At 39.4% G+C, this 22,830-nt stretch overlaps 1 protein-coding gene across 1 annotated transcript in view; it reads left to right on the top strand.

The window, feature by feature from the left end:
* The window catches only part of LOC127972627 (copine-8-like), a 190,496-nt gene that overhangs the window by 156,929 nt on the left and 10,737 nt on the right, over nt 1-22,830 (top strand). The window lies entirely within an intron of this gene.

Genomic DNA, 22,830 nt, shown 5'->3' with positions numbered 1-22,830 from the left:
TAGAAATACCATTGGAAAATGGTGATCATTTTAAAATATGTAAGGGAAAACAGGTCAATTTAGCTCAAAGGGAATCATTTAAGATTTAAAGGGAATTTGAACAGAATCACTGTTTCATGGCTGATCACTGAGACGCCCTGCGATTCACTGAATGAGCCGTTTAACATCAAATCTGCGCTGGATATTAATATCCAAAGTATAGTGAAAACACTATCAATTAGCACAGTAACAAGATCGGCAGTTTAAGACATTAACTTGTAAGCACAAAACACAAGATACTTCTCTTTTAAATTTGAATAAGGCTTTATTAGATAAATCTAAGACATATAAACTAATCTTACACATAAGCACAAGCACTCACACATTCACACAAGTTGCAGGAAGATAGAAAGTTAGGGAAGAATGAGTTTAAGAGAATGAAAATGTGGAATCCCAAGTTTACAGCAATATGTGAAATTGCATAGACATGAACAGCCATCAATCACTTAATTATCCCTTGCAATGAGTTACTCAGTGATGTTAAAATTATATTAGATACACCATAGATCAGTCTAGAGGTACTACTTGCGTCTCCTGTGTAAAGGGGGTTCCCTTTGTTGTCATTGAAAGGGGGTTTCCTGATGTCGCTGATTGGCTAGAAGTTCAGTAGTCGTTGAAGTGACGTCTTGGGAAGCCCGTAGTTGGGCGGCGATGCAAGTTGTGGGCAAGTTGAACGGGCACTCGAGGTCAGACTCGGAGACACGGCGCTATAAAACTCAGAACATGAAACTCTCAAATGTAAAAGAAAAGAAACTAAAGTAAAAGTACAGAGGTAAAGTTTGACGAGACTAGGTGGTGTTTCTTCTCATCATGGCTAAGTAGCAGCAGGCGTGCAGGCTGAAGCATGCTGTAACCGACTCAAAGAACGCTAACAGTGATGACTAAACGCATGGCTAATAGCAAAGCTACAAGCTAAACACTAAAAGCAAACTAAAAGCTAAAAGCCGGCATGACTGATAGCAAAAGCTAAACGCAAGCTAAAAGCGGAATTTTATGGTGTCCTGAGTATTTAAACTGGCCTGTTGGCCACACCTCAAATGTTGTCTTGACCAATTAGATATCATCTTTGCTCGGGGTATCATAAATCATATGTTATCTTATCAAGCACGTGGTCCGAATTTTCCCGCTCTTGCAGGGTCTAATTTTGGACATGATTCCTATAACAAGAATATGATACATTTGACAAATAACTGATGGTCAGGACTGTTTCAAGCTAACAGATTCAAACACGTACATACTAAACATGAATATGTATCCTTAAGCTATCCAATAGTTATTAAAAGACATACACAATAAGTGATTATAACATGATAGTCAAATGTGTGGGTTACATATAAATGAATATGGAGTTAAACGACAGGCTGATATTAATTTATAAGTAATTTTGAGTTCATTTTGGTCCATTTTTATCTAGAAAAGACTGTTTCTGTGCCATTCTCTGACATAAAGATGTCTGTGGAGACCAAAGGTTAAAAGGCCCCCCCCTTAGGAATTTCAGGTTCTTCTAGGTAGGGGAAGTCCTTGGAAGTCAATACAAGGATCTTGTGTATTATTCTCATGGGTTTACATGTGATGTCCGGCATTGCATCTCAATTACTTGCCCGACATTTGACAATCTCTTCTCCGAATTGTCAGTAATTGTTCTAATAGTGTTAATGTCAAAAGCTGTTCTGTGAAAGAGTTGGTTGGTTGGTTATCTTGCTTGTGACTTGTGGCACTAGGAATGAATTACAATATCCTGTTGCCTTTCTGAGGAAATCGGCTCGTGTTTCAACCACAGTCCTGATCGACTCTGATACGCTACACATATATGGTGAACATTAAAATGTTGAAATGGCTAGAAAAGCTAGTATAATGTTGAATCTTCTATTGATGAAGACAACACGCTTGCATTGATTAAGAGTTACAATATCATTCAGCAAACAATGCAAATTTTCTACATTTTTAGAGATTGGCAACATCCAAACATTCTGTGCATAACCTGTGCATTATCACCCAGGTGCAATATACAAACAAAGTGTCTGACAGTTACACAGAGATAATCAAATCCAAGGGCCTCCGAGGCACAATATATGACCTTTGAATCACTTTGAATGAGCTGTGGAACTAGACATGTAGAGGTGAGACTATAAGATGTAAGGGAAACAGGTCAATTTAGCTCAAAGGAAATCATTTAAGATTTTAAAGGGAATTTGAACAGAATCACTGTTTCACGGCTGTTCACGGAGACGCCCTGCGATTCAGTGAACTAGCCGTTTAACATCAAATCTGCGCTGGATACTAATATCCAAACTATAGTGAAAACACTATCAATTAGCACAGTAACAAGATCGGCAGTTTAAGACATTAACTTGTAAGCACAAAACACAAGATACTTCTCTTTTCAATAGGAATAAGGCTTTATTAGATAAATCTACTTATAAACTAATCTAACACATAAACGCACGCACACACACATTCACACAAGTTGCAGGAAGGTCAAAAGTTAGGGAAAGATGAGTTTAAGAGAATGGAAATATGGAATCCCAAGTTAACAGCAATACATTAAATTGCGTAAACATGAACAACCATCAATCACATAATTAGCGCTCGCATTGAGTTCCTCAATGAGGTTAAAATTATATTAGATACACCAGTAAAGGTCACAGTCTGGAGGTAAAGTTACTTGCATCTCCTGTGAAGAAGGAGCCTCGGTGAAAGGGCTATCCCGAGGTCGTTGATTGGCTGGAAGTTCAGTCTCTGAAGTGACGTCTTGGGAAGCCCGTGGTTGTTGGGCGTTGGCTGAAAGTGCAGAGTCGTGTGCGCTGGTTGAAGTTGAACGGACGTTACAAAACTTAACTCAGAACACGAAACTCTCAAACGGAAAAAGAAAAGAAATAAAGTTTGACGAGACTAGGTTGTGTTCCTTCTCATCGTGGCATAGTAGCAGCAGGCAGGCCGAAGCACGCAGGAACCGCGCTCAAACAGTGATGACTAAACCGCATGGCTAGAAGCTACAAGCTAGCAGAAGCATAGCTAGAGACTAGAAACAGACATGGCTAATAGCAGCAGCAAGGGACTAAAAGCAGACTAAAAGCAAGGCATGACTGATAGCACAAGCAATGCTAGAACTAAAAGCCAAATTTCATGGTGTCCAAAGTATTTAAACTTCCTTGTTGGCCACCCCTCAAATGTTGCCTTGACCAATCAGATATGGTCTTGGGTCTGGGGTATCATAAATCATTTGTTTATCTTACCAAGCATGTGGTTCTTGCCTCACAGGGTCTAATTTTGGACATGATTCCTATAACATGATTATGATATATTTTACAAATAAATGATTGTCAGGACAACATCAAGCAAGAAAATTCGATTATATCAATACTAGACATGACTATGTATCCTATAGTTATCAAAAGACATACACAATAAGTGATTATACATGATAGTCAAATGTGTGGGTTACACATAAATGAATATGGAGTTAAGCAATGGAACGATTCATTTATAAGTCTTTTTGAGTTCATTCTGGTCCATATATAATGTACAAAAAGCAGTTTCTTTGCCATTCTCTGGCAAAGGGACTTTTCTGTGAAGACAAAGGTTTAAAGCCCTTCCCCCTTAGGAATTTCAGTCTGGTTCTGCTGGCTGGGGGGAAGTCAATGCAAGTATTTAACTTGATCTCCTGGGTTTACATGTGATGTCCAGCGTTGCATTTCAATCACGAACAATAAATTTGACAATCTCTTCTTCGAATTAAAATTGTCAATAATTGTTCTATTGGTGTTAATGTTGAAAGCTGTTGTGTGAACAAGTTGGTTGGTTGGTTATCTTGCTTGGTTCTTGTGGCACTAGAACTGATTTATGACTTCCTGAGTAGTTCGGCTCTCGTTTCAATGCACACAGCTCTGATAGACTCTTTGATTTGTCTGGTTCGACTCATTTCTGCTACATATATCCCCTTTTCGATCGGCGAGGTGTGTAGGTGAAGTCATCGTCGATCGCTGGAGAAACAAAGGCAGAAGAAGCAGACAAACACAGCAAACAGCAAGACAACACCTCCATGACAGTTACTGTACTGGTGCAGGCATCAGGTTATTTAGGTACACGTGGTTAAGTTCAATTAGTCAATGTAGTTTAGCACATTGAGGATAGTTTAGATCGTCTTGGAAATTGTTTTTATTTTGATTCATCAATCAAATTTGTGGTTAACTTTGTTTGGTTCTTCTAGGTTGTCTTACTTTACATGTTTACCATTAGTTTTCTAGTAATTTCATTTTCAATTCAATGAATTGACCTATCATGCATGGAGCTCTCTGGCTTCCATTCAGTTTAGAGTGGCTGGCGTATATTAGGTGTTGCGAGTCAATCCTAATATCAGACCTTCGACCCTTGCAGGGTGTCTAGGCGTTTCACCTACTCAGGAAAGGGGAAGGAGAAGGATAGGTAAAAGAAGAACAAAACAAAACAAAGCTGCTGTGGGTTTTCCTAGCATGGGTTACAACCACTATTGAGCTAGGATGTCAGGTGCAGCTAGTGTGTCATGAACCTTAACTTAGTGTCAGGTGTTCTACCTATTGTGAGGATGGCTGCACGTTTCTTCATGGTGGGTATGTGTAACTTTGTTACACTAAAAGTTGGATATTCTACCTGTGGGAAGAATATGTTTGTTGACTTTGTTATCAGTAGATGTGTTTACCTCTGGGTGTAGGTAATGTTGTGTGTTACTGGTGTAGTGCATGTGTGGTCAGATCTGTTCAAGTCTGTGTTGTCTCCCCCTTTTTCTAGCATGTCACTGAAGACTGGCTCTCTGCATCCTTGGCTTGGATGAGGGCGTGTCCATGGTCTAATGAGGGGTCAGTCCAGCAAGGCAGGAAGTTCTTTAGCACGCAGTCGGAGGCAGTTTGGCATGGCTGTGTGAAGCTGGGTTGCAAAACTTTGTCTCCTATGTTGCATTCTTCTTGTGATGCCTTCTGGCTGTAGCAGACTTTCTGACCTCCTGTGCTCTGGTGGTTGCTGTTGCACAGACAGGGAATGTGGTACTTGGAGTTGGAGTTAATTTGACAGTTTGTTAGTGACTGTGTTAGGTGTCTGAGGGGATGTCCTTTAGTACCTCAGATTTTTCATCAACAGTTGGCCGTGAAAGACTTGTTCGTTCTGGGTCGTTGTTGAACAGGTGCTTGTCATCTCTGATGTGGTGCACCAGGTGATCACCGGCCTTCCATTCTGTCGCTGGTCACAGCGAGCATGACTCAAATTTGTGGTCACCTGCATGTAAATTGTCTTGAAGGAACTCTCTTAGTTGTTCCATGACTTGTTCCGTGTCTTCTAATGGTAAGCAGTCATGTTCTTGTGCATACTCAGCACTGTGCATGTCTGAGTGGTGCTGAGGTGGGTTTTGTTGTCGCTTACCCACACGAGTTGCTCTTGGATGAGTCAGCTGATTACCTTTGGATATCTGGTTAGGTTTCCAGATGTTCTTATCCTTTTGGTTTCTTGAGAAGCGTGGCTGGTCCCATGAATTTTTCCAGCAGTTGGGCTGAAAGCGGTCGTGGATATGGGCGTCACGTTCTCTGTGCTCTTGATGGAAGACTCTGGTGTTGTGATGCCACTGGGTGTCGTCCAGTGCAAGGCTTGAGTCTTTGTTGACAGAGTTCAAGAGTGTGGATGTTTTGTTACCTTTCTTTGAGGCCTCCTTCTGCTTGTTATAGGCCTTCTGTGTTAGGTCACGCAACTGTTGGATGGTCATGGAGTTCGGACAGGCCATGACACCTAGATGGTGACTGACTCCAGGGTGCAGATTTCTTAGGAAGAGGCTTTTGAAGTTCACATCCTCTTCAAGGTCAGGGCTGTTGTGTGCACCGAAGTAGGCTTGTTGGAGTCGGTTGTAGTAAGCTTGTGGAGTCTCTTGACGACCTTGTTTGGTTTCCAAGGCAGTTAACAGTCCATGTTCAGACTCTGGGTCTGTAAACTCTTTAATCAGGACCTCACGAAGTCGCTGGTAGTTTGACTTGGTTTGACTGGGCTGTCGATCTAGAAAGTTTCGTACCTCGGAGCTGGACGTGGCTCTAAGGAGGTATAACCAGTCTCTGTCAGTCACATGAGGTCTCACTTCCAGGTGAAATTCGATATCTCGCAGGTAAGCTTGGATGTCGGGGCTCTCTGTGGAGTTCGGGTTGAACCTGCTGATGTTTTTAGACAGCTTGTTGAGGTCTTTGATTGTCATCCCGTGTGCAGCTTCAAGGCCTTGGACGGGAGGTTTTCTTTCGTTGGCAGGAAAGGGTTGTGTGGCGAAGGCAGGTGAGGTTTTGGGTTGTGGCCCTTCGCTCCTTTCGTCATATGCCAGTTCTTTGACGTGGGACTCTGCTCAGCAGTGATGAGGCTAAGAGAGGTTTCTCTTTCCTTGGCTCTAGTTTGTGCTTGTAAGCATTTTGGAGTTCTTTTCTGACCATGTAGAGCTCATCGTTGGTATCATCTAGTTGTTGGGTCAGATTGTCCATTTCAGTTCTGTACCTTTCAAGGTGGTCTTTCAAAGCACTGATTTCAGAATTCTTGTTTCTGATGTCTATCTTGGCTTTCTCCAGTAGCTGTTCGGCATACTGGAGTCTGTTTACCAGGTCTTTCTGAGCAGCCGTTGCATGTTGCTGGTCGAGCTGAGCTGCTGCCAGGGCTGCTAGGAGCTTCATAACTTGTTCTGTTGTATCCTGCTCCCTCTCGCTGGGTGCTTTGAGTTGATTTTGAACTTTCACTTCCAGCTTGTCTATGCGACGTTGAGCACGTGTCAGCTCCTCTTGAAGGTGGGTGATGTGCTTGTCGCTCAGTTTCAGCTGGGTTGTGAAGGCATAGCTTAGTGAGCTTGTGATCTTGACTAGCTCCTCGTGGTTGTTGTTCTGGCTTGAATCTTGGGTCAGAAATCTTCTCAGGATTAGGATTATTATTAAAAATAATAACAGTTCAAATGTCTTTGGAGTGAGGCTGTCTGTCATGCCTCTCAGCCAAATGTTCACATCTTCCCCATGGGCAATGGGGTCTGCAGTCTGCGGCATGTTGGCACGCTGGGGAGAAGAGAGACTGACACAGATCTGTGTGGAGTAAAAGCCTATGTGTGGTGGGACAACTAAGTGTTGTATCAGTGATTGTGAACCACTAGTGAAATGTGGTGATGACTGTGTTGGTCTCAGGGTGTCTAAGTAGACTAGAGATGCGAAGACTTTGTCACTCTAATGAGGAAGAGGAAAAGAGAGACAGAGGTGAAAAACAAATTCAAATGAATACAATAATAATTCTGATATCTCTTTTCTTAGTCTGACAGGATTGACACCATACACCTTTCAGTTGGACCGCTCACCAGGGAGTCTGCGAAGGCGACAGTTGCTCAACACGTATCTCTATTAAATTGATCTCAACGTTGGATGAGATGCTAAAACTTGGATTGCGTTTCCAAATGTAGGGAGGTTAGGAAGAACAAATGAGAGGATGATTACAATCAAATTCATAAGGATGATTCGTCGTCTTTGGCACGATTGTGTATTTAATTCACTTAGAATTGATTGATGGTTCTTACATGTCCTACAAATGTAAAAAGAGAAGAGGACAGTAAAGGAGAGAGAGGACGGAGATGGTAAGTCTCAGTAGTGGTTATCTCAACTACAAGGAGAGCGTTGTGTTAGTTGCTGCACAACTAATCAAACAAAATAAACTTTAAGTGAAAGAGAGTTGTCTTTCTAATCTATTTGAACTCGTAGTGAGGGATAACAATATCTCCTTTTAGGGCTCAGGTGTGTCGTTCCCAGGCTAGGATACACAAAGTAAAGAAATGGTAAGAAAAAGTAAAATTAAAAAAATTAATAAATGGGCAAGATATGCAAAAATGAAATTAAAAAGAGGAAATCAATAAGTAAAACAGTAGTGGTTAAGTGTATAACCAAAATAGGAAGAGGGGTAAAACGCATTCAAATAATTAAAGGTCTGAATAGCATATATTCAGATGGGTAATAAATAAATTAGGAAGAATAAGTTTACTTAAACTTCCAAAGTTCAAGGCTTATTCATTCCTAAAATAATTAGACCCAAAAGAGAATACTAGAAATAAAAGATCATATGAAATGATCTGAGAGGGAAATTTTAAATGCTTCCAAATAAATTTAATGTTTCAATTAAATTTCAATTTGACAATTAATAATTGTGAGTCAGTATTTCCCTTTCTAGTAAAATGAAAATAAGTGGTCTAGTGAGAAAAGAGAGCCATAAAAAGAAAGAGACTAACAAGTGTTAGTTAAGATGTTTAAAATGGTTAAATCACGTCAGTGTTGCCCAAACACACATTATTCTATCACTGGATGGTAATGCTAACGGCTAACCTTTGAGGCTAGTGGCTTTAGTATAGACTTCAATGTAAATGCAATGGTTTCGTTAGCTTAGCGACACCGCGGAGTTTGTGCGCTGCGCGTGCACAGTTCAGAGTTGCTCCGGAAGTACGTTAAGGCTTCCAGGTCACGGTCGTCACTATGGCAACCAAAACACATTCTAGTGGATTAGCACATGACTCGTTGCATTGTTGCAAATACAGTTAAGCATGTTACATGAAATGTCGGCTCATTTCAACACTGTACAAATAACAACACCGCCTTTCAGTTGGTTTTGCGATGTGGCACTTAAACTCTCAGTTTGTGTAGAGTTAAATTTATCTTATTTCAAATAGCAGCTTCCTGCTGTAGTTAAGGGGACACAGTTATATCACTCTCAGCAATTTGAATCTCCGTGCCAGTTTTTCTGGACACAAACATAAAAGTTTTCCTTCGCTGTTGGTACACAGTTAAAATTTACTTGATCAAGCTTTTAAAACACTCCCATTCAAATTACTCTCGGACACACGCTGTGTTACGCGAGATTGCATTCACTTTGTGAACGGATACAAATGGGCAAACATTGTTCTCTAATGTTTAACGTTAACGTAGGGGAGTCGAATATTGTAGTGAGTTCGTGTGGGCAAGGAAGAGGACAAGGGGTCGGCTGGACTGCTGACGTATCTTTATTTAAGAAAAAAAACAACTCAAAAGTCTAGCACTAGACGGTGACTTTTATTCTGCCACGTTCACGCGCTATTTCCGTTTTCCTTTTTCCGGTTTCCGGTTTCCGGTTTCCGGTTTCAGTTCTCGTCAGCAGTCCGACTCTCTCTCTCTTGCTTCCGTCTCTCCTGGCGTTTTATACCCTCTCCACGCCAATTACTAGAACAAGAAACAGGTGATAATAATTTCTGCCCAAACCACTCACTTACCGCTCGTCTCCCGATCCTCTCTCCCGCTGCAGACTTCGCTAAACCACGCCCCCCCTGCCACAAATATCAAATTTGATTCGGCAGTGGAACACGCACTGGCAATCAAACTATATGAAATATGAATACGGGGGCTTTGATAAATAGATTGAGGAACACGCTCAAAACTATTCTTTATTCACCGATTTATATCCCTTTTGAACTAACAGTTTAGCTCCGTTCAGCAAACAGTGACTGAGATAGCGTTTGAGACACTGGAACACGCAGTGAAATCAAATCAGCTATAAAACAAGGCATTACACAAATGAGGAACACGCTCAATTTCTACCTTATTGTACGATCTCAGATGTTTACTTTTAAGTTCACTTACTGCTGTTAACATTGAAGAGACGGACTTGAGTTAAAGTCTCCTCTAGCTCCTTTCATTCAAGCGGGAGGGCACGCGCTGCTTACGTCACGGGTCACACAAACACACTCACGTCTCGCTAGCTTCTCATCTTTCATTCCTTTAGCAAAATCAAAGATTAAATAACTTGGTTTATGCTCACAATTTAGATTAAACTGCCCGCATTTTTCTCCACCATTCATGTAAGGGAAACAGGTCAATTTAGCTCAAAGGGAATCATTTAAGATTTTAAAGGGAATTTGAACAGAATCACTGTTTCACGGCTGTTCACGGAGACGCCCTGCGATTCAGTGAACTAGCCGTTTAACATCAAATCTGCGCTGGATACTAATATCCAAACTATAGTGAAAACACTATTAATTAGCACAGTAACAAGATCGGCAGTTTAAGACATTAACTTGTAAGCACAAAACACAAGATACTTCTCTTTTCAATATGAATAAGGCTTTATTAGATAAATCTAAGACATATAAACTAATCTAACACATAAACGCACGCACACACACATTCACACAAGTTGCAGGAAGGTCAAAAGTTAGGGAAAGATGAGTTTAAGAGAATGGAAATATGGAATCCCAAGTTAACAGCAATACGTTAAATTGCGTAAACATGAACAACCATCAATCACGTAATTAGCGCTCGCATTGAGTTCCTCAATGAGGTTAAAATTATATTAGATACACCAGTAAAGGTCACAGTCTGGAGGTAAAGTTACTTGCATCTCCTGTGAAGAAGGAGCCTCGGTGAAAGGGCTATCCCGAGGTCGTTGATTGGCTGGAAGTTCAGTCTCTGAAGTTACTTCTTGGGAAGCCCGTGGTTGTTGGGCGTTGGCTGAAAGTGCAGAGTCGAGTGCGCTGGTTGAAGTTGAACGGACGTTACAGAACTTAACTCAGAACATGAAACTCTCAAACGGAAAAAGAAAAGAAATAAAGTTTGACGAGACTAAGTTGTGTTCCTTCTCATCGTGGCATAGTAGCAGCAGGCAGGCCGAAGCACGCAGGAACCGCGCTCAAACAGTGATGACTAAACCGCATGGCTAGAAGCTACAAGCTAGCAGAAGCATAGCTAGAGACTAGAAACAGACATGGCTAATAGCAGCAGCAAGGGACTAAAAGCAGACTAAAAGCAAGGCATGACTGATAGCACAAGCAATGCTAGAACTAAAAGCCAAATTTCATGGTGTCCAAAGTATTTAAACTTCCTTGTTGGCCACCCCTCAAATGTTGCCTTGACCAATCAGATATGGTCTTGGGTCTGGGGTATCATAAATCATTTGTTTATCTTACCAAGCATGTGGTTCTTGCCTCACAGGGTCTAATTTTGGACATGATTCCTATAACATGATTATGATATATTTTACAAATAAATGATTGTCAGGACAACATCAAGCAAGAAAATTCAATTATATCAATACTAGACATGACTATGTATCCTATAGTTATCAAAAGACATACACAATAAGTGATTATACATGATAGTCAAATGTGTGGGTTACACATAAATGAATATGGAGTTAAGCAATGGAACGATTCATTTATAAGTCTTTTTGAGTTCATTCTGGTCCATATATAATGTACAAAAAGCAGTTTCTTTGCCATTCTCTGGCAAAGGGACTTTTCTGTGAAGACAAAGGTTTAAAGCCCTTCCCCCTTAGGAATTTCAGTCTGGTTCTGCTGGCTGGGGGAAGTCAATGCAAGTATTTAACTTGATCTCCTGGGTTTACATGTGATGTCCAGCATTGCATTTCAATCACGAACAATAAATTTGACAATCTCTTCTTCGAATTAAAATTGTCAATAATTGTTCTATTGGTGTTAATGTTGAAAGCTGTTGTGTGAACAAGTTGGTTGGTTGGTTATCTTGCTTGGTTCTTGTGGCACTAGAACTGATTTATGACTTCCTGAGGAGTTCGGCTCTCGTTTCAATGCACACAGCTCTGATAGACTCTTTGATTTGTCTGGTTCGACTCATTTCTGCTACAAAGATTAGATCACATGCTTCTCCAAATAAGATCATCCCAGGACTGTATCATCCATCAATCAATGAGGAAAAACATTAATTGGCTACCATGAATGTGACACAATGGCCTGAAATTAGATACACAGAATGGATGATGCCCTAAAATCCTGGGTTTTTAAACTTGTCCATGACACAAACTCCCAAATATGATAATTATCTTCAAGACCTTTCCTAAAATATAAAGGTCAATATAGAGTATTTTAATGTATTAAGACTCATTTTTTGAATATTCATAAGAATAATTGTAATAGTTCGTTTTAATATATTATACTATTAACTTATTTGTGGTTATAGCTTTTAAGAGTATGATGATTTATAACACAATGTAAACTTTGCATCCACTTTTACAATGGATTATACTTCTCATAGTTATAATGTATTATAAGTCCCATATCTTGCCATTTTTATGATGGTACTTTACTTAAAGCGATCAAAAACCACTTATAAGTGGTAATAATTACAATAAACAAAAAATCCATAAAATCAGATTTGCTTTGAACTTTTTTTTATTGTAATATCAGTTTGATTTATTTTGATGGTACCCTTTAGACAGCTGTTACTAATTAACTCTGCAACTACATGTCAACTAGCGGTCATTAGAGTATTGGTATGTCTGCTACTGTAAATATATGCTAACACTTTATTTTAATGGTCAACCAACAGATAAACTGACTATAAGTGTCTTTGCAAGAACGTCAATTTATTCTACCTTACTAGATTCTACCATTCTTGTGCATACTAATACTAATACAAAACTAATACAAAATATAATGAGAGTTAGTTGGCATGTAGTTGCAAAGTTGCTTATAGTCGACAGATTAAGGTGACCATCAAAATAAAATGTAACCATATAAAACATTGCACTTTTTTCAGTTTAAGTATTAATCTCACATCAATTTATTGAAATTAGCTCCAAAGGAATCACTCAAATAACACTCAACATCTAACCACTCTCAAGCTGTATAAGATACTGCGCAGATCTTACATAAACAATGTCAAGATATGAAACAGTCCATTATACTGTGAATTAAGTAAATTTAATATGGTGTTCATTGTGTGTTATAAATAATCATTCTCTTAAACTTATAACCACAAATATGTAAGTATTGTAATGTATTATAATTGTTGTTATGATTATTCATGAGTTGATATAACATGTAATACGGGGGGGGGGTACCCTTATAATGGATTATAAATATGGGCTTCCTAGAAAGTGTTACCTTTTACACTTTTGACGATCAGGATAAAATATCTTAAGGACACTTTTAAAGGGTTAGTTCACCAAAAAATTATGTCATTAATGACTCACCCTCCTGTCGTTCCAAACCTGTAGGACCTCCATTCATCTTCGGAACACAGTTTAAGATATTTTAGATTTAGTCTGAGAGCTTTCTGTCCCTCCATTGAAAGTGTGTGTACGGTATACTGTCCTTGTCCAGAAAAGTAATAAAACCAATATCCCAGAGTAATTAATTTACTAAAACAGTACACTGATTGAACTGCTGTGAAGAGAGAACTGAAGATGAACACAGAGCCAAGCCAGATAACGAACAAAAGATTGACTCGTTCTCGAGTCAAGATCCGGTTGCATTGTTTGTTTGTTTTTGTTTTTTGAATCACCAGCAGTGATGGGAAGTTCGGTTCTTTTCCGCAAACCATTTCTTTCGGACAGTTCGATTCAATAAACCGGTTGAAGAAAATGGTTCACCGATTCTTTTGCGCTCAATCGTTTGTTCGTTATCTAGCTTGGCTAGGCATTCATCTTCAGTTCTCTCTTCACAGTTCAGTATGTGTACTGTTTGAGTAAATTAATTACTCTGGGATATTGGTTTGTTTTAAGTCAGAGAGAGTTTCAGCCACATTAAAAAAGTTAACAGCTTAAGTCATTTGTTGATTAATGCTTATTGGAGATGTGAACCGTTCCAAATGATTCAGTTCAAATTGGTAAACTGGTTAGGTTAGGTTAGGTTAGGTATACTTTATTGTCCCAATGGGAAATTTGTTTTAGGCTCACGAATGCAACCACTGCATTGACAAAAAATACAAAACAAACACATAACATAATAATGGAGAAGAAAAATACACAATTGAAAAAAAAAAAAAAACTTAATATTATTTAATAACTTAACAGCTGAAGGAATGAATGAGTTCTTGAAACGGTTTAGTCTACAGCTAGGCATTCGTAATGTTCTCCCCGATGTCAACAATTGAAACTCAGAATACAGGGTATGTGTTGTGTCATACATAATCTTATTTGCCTCCCTCAGTATAGATCTTTCATATAGGGTCTGGAGATAAAAAGGTTCTGTTCTGCCCATGATCTTCATGGCCGTTTTAATAAGATTCCAAGCCTAGATTTCAGATGTACTGATAAATTACTGTACCAAAGATGTATTCCGTATCTGATCACATTCTACGGTACTGTATTTAGATCTCTTGGAAGTATACAGATAAACTCTAGGTAATTTTTGTAATGCACATTAAAGAGCAATTAGATACAGTTTATACTATATATATATATATATATATATATATATATATATATATATATATATATATATATATATATATATATATATATAAAATGTATAAACTGTATTTATTTATTTATATATTTTAAGATATTTGGCTCCTGTTGATTTGTGTGCCAATGAATTGTCTTTATAAAACTAATATATAATAATAATAATATAATAATTGAATATGGATTATGAGTATGGTCTGGAACTACAGTAAAAAAAAAAAATTATAGTAGTACAGGCACACTCTTGAATGATATTTTATGCTGTGCTGTTTTTTATTTTATTTTATAGTATCTTCTTTAATCCCATTACTGCAGGTTGAGATGGATGAAATACTACTAAATATTTATGAGCTTAACCTGGAAATGGGCTTTTGCATCAATTTAAAAACTTCAACAAGCAAGAGTTGGAGCCAGAAACCCTGTTTGGACTGCAAAGAGCCTACTCAGAATTGGGTATTACAAATATTAAAGTTAGTCCCATTGTTGATTTACCAAATACCCCATGTACGTTTAGTTGATTTTCAGTTGTATGATAAATGTAAGAATTACATAACTGACTTTAAGGGGATGGTTGAGAGGTACTTTTTAACCAAGTATTATACTCAGTACAGTAGGATCCTACCTGTGGTCACAGTGTATATGCAGTGTAAATAACAAAATTCCATTAAAAAGGGATAGTGTAGCTGTGTTTACTTTCCAAAACATTAGCTTTTCAAGATGCACATGGAAATTTGTCTGATCCTTTGTCGATCGTGGGCAGCAGCACAGACTGTTAACGGTGTACTAATTTGATCTAATATTTGTTTTTATTTTAAATGTTGTAGATTTCAGTAGCAAATAGGCCTGGTTAGAAGATAGGCATAAAATAAAAGATGAAATTATGTATTTATGACCCTTAAGACGTCTTGATAAAACTTTTTCTGAAGACTCCAAAGTGGGCAAGATGATACTATAAAGAATTCTTTGCAATCCATCAAAATATGCCCAAACTTCATCTGAACTCATTTTCAACAACCTTTAACCATTTCTGAATAGATGAGGAAGTTAGTTTGATTCTGTGATCATGTGATCTTATCATGTGACCAGAAATTTCACACATCAATTTTGAAAATATCCAAACTTATATAACCAATGTGTGTTTGAACAAAGCAATATATAGTTGAGGAAACCGATGTATCTAAACCAATATATAGTTGAGAAAACCAATATATAGTTGAGGAAACCAATGTATCTAAACCAATATATAGTTGAGGAAACCAATATATAGTTGAGAAAACCAATATACAGTTGAGAAAACCAATATATAGTTGAGGAAACCGATGTATCTAAACCAATATATAGTTGAGAAAACAAATATATAGTTGAGGAAACCAATGTATCTAAAGCAATATATAGTTGAGGAAACCAATATATAGTTGAGGAAACCAATATATAGTTGAGGAAACCGATGTATCTAAACCAATATATAGTTGAGGAAACCAATGTATCTAAAGCAATATATAGTTGAGGAAACTAATATATATGGTTGAGGAAACCAATATATAGTTAAGGAAACCGATTTATCTAAACCAATATATAGTTGAGGAAACCAATATATAGTTGAGGAAACCGATGTATCTAAACCAATATATAATTGAGAAAACCAATATATAGTTGAGAAAGCCAATATAAAGTTGAGGAAACCAATATATAGTTGAGGAAACCAATATATAGTTGAGGAAAACAATGTATCTAAACCAATATATAGTTGAGGAAACCAATATATAGTTGAGGAAACCGATGTATCTAAACCAATATATAGTTGGGGAAACCAATGCATATTTGAGGAGCCCAATGTTTACTCGAACAAACCAGTGTATAAAGGAGCAAACCCATATACACTTGATCAGACCGATGTATCTAAACCAGTATATGTTTGGTTATACCAATGTATTAGAAACCAATGTGTTTGTAATTGAACCATCATTCAACCAGTAAACCAATCCATATTCACACAATACACATGAATTATTTCCTGAACGGCTTCCCATACTTCTTTGCATAACTTGTTCTTTCATGCTGCACACACACACACACACGTTGCACGTCCTGTGTAGTTAGTTTGATTGATTCAAATGCCTTCTTTAAGAACCGGTTCTTATTGGTGAGTCAAAGTCAAGTCAAGTCATCTTTATTTATATAGTGCTTTAAACAAAAAAAAAGATTGTGTCAAAGCAGCTGAATCATTGAATTCAGTGATGTCATCATCTTAGTTTAGTTTAAATATTATCTGTGCAATCATTTGCAATCAAGTCAACGATATTGCTGTAAATAAAGGGTCCTCAACTAAGCAAGCCAGAGGCTAAAGCGGCATGGAACCAAAAATCCATTGGTGACAGAATGGAGAAAAAACCTTGGGAGAAACCAGGCTTAGTTGTGGGACCAGTTCTCCTTGGCCAGACAAAACCAGCAGTTCAATTCCAGGCTAAAGCAAAGTCAGATTGTGCAGACTGTTTACCTAATTAATGCAGCCTAAAAATCCTTTAATGGATTTGGATATTAGAAGTGTATTAGTGTGTTATGCCAGGTCAAAGAGATAGGTCTTAAACCGCAAGAGTGTGTCTGCCTTCCGAACAATGTTAGGTAGGTTATTCCAGAGTTTAAACGCTAAATAGGAAAAGGATCTGCTGCCTGTAGTTGATTTTGGTTGATTTTCTTAAGCGTGCAGATGGGTTTGGGTTGGAATGGGTTCAAAAACACAGGGCACAACAGTTTAAACTCAGATTAAACTTAGCAGGAAAGTGGATCTCAAGATCCAGAATTAAGGACCTCTGGGATAGCCAATTTCTATTTTATTTTTTCTAAATTGTTAAGCCTGAATGCACTGTAAGTTGCTTTGGATAAAAGTGTCTGCTAAATGCATGTAAATATAAATTTCAAACAAAAATGGACTGGTTTTCCATTCATTTTTGAGTCAGAAAGTCAGAAACTACTTTTTGGCTAAATCAGAGTTGTGTGAGAAATGTAATCCATCTGGATAGAATTCAGGGCTTGACATTAAGCCTTGAAATATGCTTGTCCTTGTCCAGGCAAATTAGTCACTCACTTGTCCAAGTAAAAAAGTTACTTGTCCAGGCAAAAAGGTAAATATGATGTTAGTAAAAAGACAATTATTTGGTGTATTTGGTGTAATGCAATGTTTTTATGTGGGGTAAAGTAAAAAAAATAAATAATAATAAATAAATATTTTCCACATACTGTACATTATTGTTTCTCCTCTATGGCCCGCCTTTCTGATACGTGCTCATCGTTCCGAAAAGTGAGGGGTATGCTGATTGGCCAGCTATCCAGTGTGTTGTGATTGGCCATCAAGCATGTGATGGAAATGTTACGCCACTTACCATACTGTGATGCAGTGTATCCCAATGCGACAAAACCAGTAAAACCCATTAAATGAGGCATTAGTTGCATCCACTCTCTTCTCTTATCTCTTCTCTTACCTCCAAATTTATTTTAAGATATAGTTTATTCACACTGGTTTATGCATTTAATGTTTGTCCATCTGGAACTTTTATTTTTCATGAGCTGTATAAACTCACCTAAAGCATTATTTGTAACATCTGTTCAATTTCTCATTAATGCAATTACCAAATGCATAAAACCAATCGCATGGCAGTTGCTTCAATGCATTTAGGGGTGTGGTCCTGGTCAAGACAATCTCCTGAACTCCAAACTGAATGTCAGAATGGGAAAGAAAAGTGTTTTAAGCAATTTTGAGTGTGGTAAGGTTGTTGGTGCCAGACGGGCTGGTCTGAGTATTTCACAATCTGGGATTTTCACGCACAACCATTTATAGGGTTTACAAAGAATGGTGGGAAAAGGGAAAAACATCCAGTATGCGGCAGGCCTGTGGGTGAGAAGGCCTTGTTGATGCTAGAGGTCAGAGAATGGGCCGACTGATTCAAGCTGATAGAAGAGCAACTTTGACTGAAATAACCACTCGTTACAACCGAGGTATGCAGCAAAGCATTTGTGAAGCCACAACATGCACAACCTTGGCTGATGGGCTACAACAGCAGAAGACCCCACCAGGTACCCCTCATCTCCACTACAAATAGGAAAAAGAGGCTACAATTTGCACAAGCTCACCGAAATTGGACAGTTGAAGACTGGAAAAATGTTGCCTGGTCTGAAGAATCTCAATTTCTGTTGAGACATTCAGATGGTAGAGTCAGAATTTAGCGTAAACAGAATGAGAACATGGATCATCATGCCTTGTTACCACTGTGCAGGCTGGTGGTGGTGGTGTAATGGTGTGGTGGATTTTTCTTTGCACACTTTAGGCTACTTAGTGCAAATTGGGCATCGTTTAAATGCCACGGCCTACCTGAGCATTGTTTCTGACCATGTCCATGCCTTTATGACCACCATGTACCCATCCTCTGATGGCTACTTCCAGCAGGATAATGCACCATGTCACAAAGCTTGAATCATTTCAAATTGGTTTCTTGAACATGACAATGAGTTCACTGTACTAAAATGGCCCCCACAGTCACCAGATCTCAACCACTGTGCCATACTAACAATTTTGTGTCTGGTGTGTATCAGGTGAGCACATTCAAGACGAGAGGACTTGGGATCTTGGGGTAGAGGTCAGGTCCAGGTTATAAAGCTGAACAAATGTGTGCGGAGAGGACAAAGCTGCCGTATCACAAATGTCCTGCAGGGAATCATCGAATAATAAGGCCTTGGAGGCTACCATACTCCAGGTCAAGTTGGCTCTGACCCTCATAGGTGACAGGAGGCCAGAGGACTCCTAAGCAAGTGCAATGGCCTCGACCACCCACCTGCTCAGGGTCTGCTTGGTTGCCAGAAAGCCCTTCTTAGTTGGACCAAAGCAAACAAACAACCGACCTGCCTTACTCCACAGGGCAGATCTGTGGACGTAAGCGTCCAATGCTCACACTGTGAAGTATCGGCTATAGAACCACGGCTCTCTCAAGAGAGGAGGAAGACGTTCTATGGCCTCCTTACTCAAAAGAGTGTCTATATCTAGTATATAGTATATATTTGTCTATATATAGTGTTCCTGTAGCTCAATTGTTAGAGCATTGCGCTATCAAGTGCAAGGTTGGGGGTTCGATTCACCGGGGAACACATGATAGGTAAAAATGTATAGCCTGAATGCACTGTAAGTCACTTTGGATAAAAGCGTCTGCTAAATGCATAAATTTAATTTTTTATTTTAATTTATATATTGTTCCATTATCAGACCCTGCTAAGGGCTCACTAGTGTGGGAATGACCATGTTGAAACAAGGTGGACGAGAACCAAACTCTCTTTATGGTCTGCAGGACCCCATGTGAGACATTTGACAGAAGTTACCTAGCTACCGAAAGTCTCCTAAGGTAATGGCTAGAGGTGGTATGGCTAGAGGTGTCACTTCAGAGCCCTGAAGTTGATGACTATCAGGGAATGACTGAACTGACGGTCCTCAGATCCCCCTTCTTCTTGAAGGCTCCAACCAAGAGTGTCATCCCTCCCCTTCTCTTTCTGTAATGCTCTGGTTCTGTGCTTGCCGGGATGAGCAACTTGATGACTGTAGCTGCTCCCGCTTAGTAGCCTAAGCATGAGTGACTGTATATATTTGGCTACAGCATGAGTGACAATCTCCATGAATTACTCATACTCGAGGGACTGTGGTATTAAGTCCACGGTCTCCTCAATATTGATGCTCATCACATCAACCTCCTCGGAGGAGAGATGAAACAGTTGGCTCTCTCTGTGGGGGGAAGCATCCTTCCGAACCCTGAGAGGGAGCCACAGCTCTAACAGATGAGGACCAATATAAGGACAAGCCTGTCTCGGATCCCTCTGCTAAATTCACTTGGGTTCCTCATGGCAACAGTCTGCGCTTTGCCTCGCCAACAGCAGGATTGGAGCCGAAGGATCGCAAGCTTGGCTGCTCTCATCAACGAGAGCAAGGCGGGAGTGGAGCACATGCAACAGCAGCTTCTCTCAATCAGGACTTTCAGAGAGTTCAAGAGAGATCACCATCTGTGAGATAGCGAGGCCAGGGAGGACCACACAATTTATAGCGCTGTCCACTTAGCATTTTGCTTTACTTTTCTTTAGACTTTGACATTTTGCTTGTTTAATAACAGATAGTAGCTTACTGACTGCTTTTGCAAATACAACATACACAACACAACACGCTTACAGAAGAGCCGAAGCTAACATGCAGTGTGCCAAGCACACTCTTAAAGGGGGGGTGAAATGCTATTTCATGCATACTGAGTTTTTTACACTGTTAAAGAGTTGGATTCCCATGCTAAACATGGACAACGTTTCAAAAATTAAGTTGTACGTTTGAAGGAGTATTTTTGTTCCAAAAATACCTCTTCCGGTTTGTCACAAGTTTCGGAAAGTTTTTTCGAGTATGGCTCTATGTGACGTTAGATGGAGCGGAATTTCCTTATATGGGTCCTAAGGGCACGTCTGCTGGAAGACCGTGCGCTCCCGTATAGCAGAGCACTGAGAGGCTGAGCACAGACATTCATTCACTGATCAGAGCGAGAGCGTCGTGAAAAGTCACAAAAGAAGTGTGTTTTTGGTTGCCAGGGCAAGACAACCCTGCACAGATTACCAAAAAAAAAAAACAGCATTAAGGGACCAGTGGATGGAGTTTATTTTTACAGAGCATCAACGGAGTTGTGCAAGTGTTTTTGTTTGTTCCCTGCATTTCGAAGATGCTTGTTTTACAAACAAGGCCCAGTTTGACGACGGATTTGCGTATCGTTTATTTCTTAATGATGATGCAATCCCAACGAAAAAGGGTCACGATCGTGTGTTGGAACCGCAGGCAGTGAGTAAAACTGCTTAAAATATCTCTGCCTCCTTGTTAGTGCGTCCGCCTCCCATGCTGGAGACCCGGGTTAGAGCACCGCTCGGAGCGAGTCGAAGCTGCTGCTGCTCTCGTTCAGTTTCAGCCTCGGGATCTGATTCTGGAACATAAATAAACGGCTGAATCTGACTGTTAGCCATGGTTTGTTTTGGATGATCGTTTTTTTTCCTCACGGTAATGTCACAACTTCCAAACGCTCTCAACGCAAAAGCCTACTGGCGCTCCGCCCACACGTCATGCCTCCAGCTGGTCGTGTTTTTCCGGGAAAAATCGGTACAGACTATCTTTCTCTTATGAATATAATAAAACTAAAGACTTTTTGGAGTTATGAAGGATGCAGTACTACTCTATAGGTACTCAAGATTAACAGGATATTGAGTGAAAACGAGCATTTCACCCCCCCTTTAAACTTTCTGGTTGTTCACATCCAGTGTTGGGTGTAACGCGTTACAAATAATAATAATATTACTTTTTTCAGTAACTAGTAGTGTAAGGCATTACTCGTCTGAAAATGGTAATATTATTACAGTTTTCCCAAGCTAGTTACTTGCGTTACATTTGCCAGTAGCAAATTCATCACACACAAGGCACACAACACAGAGAACAGAAGGGAAGGGGAGGAGGGCGTGAATGGAACAGTGATTGGTCTGGGTTTGGCACGAGGTATCATTTACCATCACTGATTGGTCGACAGCCGGCAGCAGAGCGGCACGCTCAGACAGATGGGGAAAAATGGAAGCGTCAACAACGGCAAGCTCTTTTTCAGAGGAAGGTTCCCAGCAACAGAAAGCTAGTTTCGACGGGTGGAGATTCAGTCGTTTTGTAGGGGTGCTCCGATCACGATCGGCCGCTCGTTAATGCGCATCTCGTCAGTAAAGCCGGTTCTCTAATCAGCGGTTTATTCCATCAGGTGCGTGAACCGTATCAGGTGCGTGAACCATATGTTCATACAACCGTGCCAATAAACACTGAAAATGAATGTGGATTTGCGCATCTTCTCAGTTAATAATGGCTCTGTGTAGTAACAGCTGCTCTATGTGAAATCACGCACCTGATGGAATTAACCGCTGATTAGAGAACAGGTGTACTGACGAGCAGTAATATAAGTGAGTTGTGTAAACAGTGATTTATGTGACTTCAATTATTTCTTATTAAACTGAAATCGAAAAGTAAAAAGTTTTCTTTGGAAAAACCACATCCTGGTGTTAGTCTTCATATGCTGCTGAATAGTGTTAACACGGATATAGAAAAATAAGTGCAAGAGATTGATTCCTAATGTCAGTTTATTTTTAATACTATAGTAGTTCAGTTCCCTTTACATCTTTAACTACCCGTTAATTTATCAATTGAATGGGTGACCTCTCCTCATTAATAGAGCAAACATTTGCCCCCTCCCCCCCCCCCCGAGAGAATTGGCAGGAGCCGCCACTGATAAAGACCTTAAAGAACACTCCTCCTTTGTATGTTCTCCCTCCATCTGATGCATCTCAGGCAATCATAGAGTAATTAAGAAAAAAATATGTAACTAGTAATATAACTAGTAATATAACTAGTTACTTTCTCCAGGGAGTAATAAAGTAAAGTAAGGCATTACTATTTTTGGGAGTAATATGTAATATATTACTTTTTTGAGTAACTAGCCCCAACACTGCTCACATCACATGTCACCCCTGCTCGTGATGTCTCGCTTCTCCATTAGAATGATT

This window comes from Carassius gibelio, chromosome A4 (genome assembly GCF_023724105.1).
Source record: "Carassius gibelio isolate Cgi1373 ecotype wild population from Czech Republic chromosome A4, carGib1.2-hapl.c, whole genome shotgun sequence".
Classification (NCBI taxonomy): domain Eukaryota; kingdom Metazoa; phylum Chordata; class Actinopteri; order Cypriniformes; family Cyprinidae; genus Carassius; species Carassius gibelio.
This window is presented reverse-complemented; position numbering and strand designations above follow the sequence as displayed.